The sequence below is a fragment of the Macaca mulatta genome, chromosome 19, assembly GCF_049350105.2.
Source record: "Macaca mulatta isolate MMU2019108-1 chromosome 19, T2T-MMU8v2.0, whole genome shotgun sequence".
Classification (NCBI taxonomy): domain Eukaryota; kingdom Metazoa; phylum Chordata; class Mammalia; order Primates; family Cercopithecidae; genus Macaca; species Macaca mulatta.
Genome location: NC_133424.1, coordinates 46,645,213 through 46,649,415, shown reverse-complemented (window position 1 = coordinate 46,649,415; position 4,203 = coordinate 46,645,213). Strand labels below are relative to the sequence as shown.

The following is a 4,203-nucleotide window of genomic DNA, read 5'->3' as shown; positions in this document are numbered from 1 at the left end:
TCTTCATCTAAATTCACACTACCCTTAGCTCAAATTCGATGATAACTGGCTCTCTTCTCTTGCACGAGGCCCCACACTTCTTCCGGAGTGTGATCTCCCTTCCTGTAGCAAGATCTTCAGCCTAATTTTGTTGGGCTACAGTTCTGTGAGACAGGCTCTATCAGTATATGAGATGGGACCATTTCCGTGGCTCAGACATTCTCAGCAGCAGCGATGTTGGTCCCAAATAGGTGAAAACTAGTTCTTGGGGAACAACAGCAACAAAAAATCTCACAATGATTTGTGTCTTGTCTTATCTTGTCTTTTCTCTTTTCTTTTCTCTTTTCTTTTTTTTAAATTTTTTAATTTTTTTTGAGATGGAGTCTCACTCTATCACCCAGGCTGGAGTGCAGTGTTGTGATTTCGGCTCACTGCAACCTCTGCTCCTGGCCTCAAGTGATTGTCCTGCCTCAACCTCCTGAGTAGCTGGCATTACAGGTGAGCACTGCCACTGTGGCTAATTTTTGTATTTTTAGTAGAGACGAAGTTTCACCACGTTGGCCAGGCTGGTCTCGAACTCCTGACCTCAAGTGATTTGCCCGCCTCAGCATCCCAAAGTGCTGGGATTAAAGGCGTGAGGCACTGCGCCCAGCTGGTTTCTGTCTTTCTAAAGGGCCACAACATGTAAACAGACAGTGTGTTGATTGCACTGAAATTGCATAAGCAGGCAGAGGAATGTGCTGTGTAGGAAAGATGTATGTCCAAACAGGCTCCTGAAGGGGGCAAGGATGTAAAAAGTTGAAGAGATCTTGCGTTAGCTAAGATTGAGGAGCATCGGGTGCCCATGTGAGTCACCTGCCCAATCATTGACTCCAATTATCATAATCTATATTTTTCAAGAAGGCTTCTTTACTGGGGAGAGGATGCACCCACACAGATAGTCACTGTGCTTTGCATTTAGTTCTGTTTCTTATCATGGCCTGTTTACATTTGTCCTGCTCAGACAGCCTTATCTGACTGGGCCAGGTGACCACAGGTGACACAAAGCTGGAGAACAGCAGGGTGGCTTAGGGCATGGGTGTCAGAGTCAACTGACTCCAGCTTCCCATCCCACTTCAATCGCCCACCAGCTATAGGATCTCAGATAGGAGATGTCGCCTCTCTGGGCCACTCCCTCTTCTGAAACTGGGGATAATGCTGGTACCTACCACAAGGCTATTGAGAGATAGAAGGAGATGATGTGTCAGGCTAAGTCCTCTAGACAGGGCAGCTGTTATTTTCATCCCTGCAAGCCAGATCCTCTCCCAGCATCCAGGCGTCCCAGTGTTTGGCCCTTTTCCTCCAGTCTGGTGTTTTCTCCTTCCATCCACCAGTCCCACTCGGCCCAAGCACACCACCAGAACAAAACTGGAGAAAAGGAAACACTGTTCTCTTTTGCTTGCTTCCACATTTATTTGGGTAATTTTTCTTCTGTCATTGTTCATAAATGACTCTGATGATCCAAATTTATTGAGCAATGGGAACTTTCTGAAAAAGGCACTGTGGGAGCAGAATGTGGCCTCATTCCTGGCGTCCTGTCTCCCCCGCTCCTGACTCGCTGGCTTGGAGCAGCTCTGAGGATAGGGTTCTTCCCTCTCCTGCCCCTGTCACTCACTGGGCAGCCCCCTCAGACCCTGGGCACTGCTCTTAGCTCCTCTGCCACCCTCAAAAAAGCACAAGAGCTGCCTGCTGCTACGAGAACCTCATTGTTCTCCAGAGCAGCCTCTCACCCTGACCCCTTTCCAGAGCCCAATCCATGGTGTGTGGGTGGATGGGGATGGAGGTGAGATAGAGAGCTGGGCTTTAGTGAGCACACCCTTAGGAAGGCTACATGTCTATTCTGCCCCCAAGCCCCATCGGGCCCCAGCTCGCCACTCCAAGTCCCTCCTGGCGTGAGCGAGGAAGTGCCCTGAGGATGACACGCCAGCTACACCCTCCTGCCCCGGAGGACCTAGCTTTCAGCATAGGCCACCTGGCCACCAGTTCCACAGCCCTGCTATAGTCCACTACTCTTCCTTTCTTCCGTGAGGTCCTCCTGGTGCCCCTCCCCTCCCTTCTGCTCCTTCAGCTCCACGCTGCCCTTCTGCTGCCACTGGCCCCAGAGCCCACACAGCCTCCTCAGCAGCCCGTGAAAGTTGGCTTGGAACCCGGAGGAGTAGACAAGGGGGTCGACATAGGAGTTCAGGGTGCTGAGAAGCATCATGTAGATCCTCCACACCGTGCTTTCACCCTGGACAAAGCCCATGACATGGGACATGTGCAAAGGCCCAAAGCAGACAAGAAAGTTGAGCAGTGTGGCTGCCACCAACCCCGCCACCCTTCTCTGCCAGCGGTGGCTGCCCCGCCTGCCGAGGATCCACACCAGGCAGCTGTAGCAGCAGTTCGTGATGGTCAAGGGGACCACAAAGAGGGCCACGACCATCTCCAGCCACACAGGCAGGAGGATGACCAGCTGGTCCTCCTGGAACTCCATGTAGCAGGTGTCAATGGTATTCTGCCTATGGGAGGAGTTCCTTGAGAATTCCATGACATAGACCACGCTGCAGTGAGCAGAAGACAGCAGCCAGCAGGCCACACTCACCAGACCCGCCTGTCCCAGCCTCGGCCGGGTCTTGTACCATAGCGGGTGGGCCACGCTCAGGAAGCGCTCAATGCTCACGGCTGTCGGGAAGAGGGCGGTGAGATAGACGGCAGTGAAGAAGATGAATCCGGGGAGAGGGCAGAGGATGAAAGGCAGGGGCCAGCGCATGGCACTGGCTGCCTCCACCATGAGAAAGGGAGGAACAGCAGCAGGAGCAGGTCCGAGGCGGTCAGGTTGAGCAGGAGCACGTCCATGGCCACCGGGCAGCACTGCAGCTTGCCCACGAAGACCACCAGGGCCAGCAGGTTGAGGGGGAGTCCCACCAGGAAGGTGAGAAGGTACACAGAAAAGGCGAGCCAGGGATTGCCAGAGAAGTAGGACTTGTCGGGGCCTGCACCCATGGTGGTGGCCACTGGTGAGAGAGAGTGACATGGAGTTGGTAGCGGGGGGCCTTCCTGCCCCTGGCCAGCAGCATCTCACCCAAAAGGGCACGTGGTCACCATGCCCACCCCTCTTGTCTCCGGGTATCTTCCAAGCGGGGTCAGCCTGCCTGTCTTCCTGAACACGCCCTGTCCCCTGTCTCTTCCCCAGCAGAGAAGTACCAAGATGCTCCTCCACCCAGCCCCTCGGGCCCAGGCTCACCTGCTTCTTTGAGACCCAAATGCTCCGCCGCACAGCACCTTGCTGTCTCTCCGGACCTAGAGCAGTTGGCTATTTATCCGGCAGAACTGATAAAGACCGGGCCGTGCCCATGATATCACTCACTGTTGAGCAGTGGCACAAAGATGCCTTGAGCTCCATTGCCAGGGCTGGTCAGTATGCAAAAAGGGGAACAAATTCCATGACTGCGTGCCTCCCTCCTCATGCAGCCTCAGCCGGCATGCTCTAAACAGGCCCCAGCCGACGTCTTCCTCCCCTCCCCTCTCCTCCACTTGAATTCTGTCTGCTTCTCAAGAATGGCACTTATCCAGTTTGCCTTGTAAGGGCACAAAGCATGAGGCAGTGACAGACTGGACTCCGTGAGGTCTGTTCCTTCCTGACTTTGTGATTTGGGGGAAGTGATGTGGCTCTGCTTTCTCCCCTACAGAACAGGGATCATCATAGTACCCGTATCATATTTCAAAGCATGAACACATGCAGATTAAAACATATATACAGATAGATTAAAATGTTAATAATATAGGTCAATTGCTTTTTGGAAATATTTATTTTAGATTTGGGAGCACATGTGCAGGTTTGTTATATGGGCTTATTGCGTAATACTGAGGTTTGGGCTTTTATTGAACCCATTATCAAAATTGTGAACTTGGTACCCAACAGGTAGTTTTCCCACCCTTGTCCTCTACCCTCCCTCCCCTGCTTTGGAGTCTCCATTGTCTATGGTTTCCATCTTTAATGTTTGTGTGTATCCATTGTTTACCTCCCACTTAAAAGTGAGAACCCAGCGTTTGATTTTCTGTTTCTGTGTTAATTCACTTAGGATCATTCACTTAGGCCTCCAGCTGCATTTATGTTGCAGCAAAGGACATGATTTCATTCTTTTTCATAGCTGCATAGTATTTCATGTTGTATACATACCATTTTTTCTTTATCCAGTCTACCAT

General features: G+C 51.9%; 1 pseudogene across 1 annotated transcript; it reads right to left on the bottom strand.

Moving 5' to 3' along the window:
• Positions 1-1,826: 1,826 nt before the first annotated feature.
• On the bottom strand, positions 1,827-3,366 carry LOC100427653 (G-protein coupled receptor 42-like; annotated as a pseudogene). Its single transcript, XR_013410489.1, has 2 exons — positions 3,242-3,366; positions 1,827-3,011 (listed from the first exon to the last, which is right to left on the bottom strand). The product of XR_013410489.1 is annotated as a G-protein coupled receptor 42-like (transcript).
• Positions 3,367-4,203: the final 837 nt, after the last annotated feature.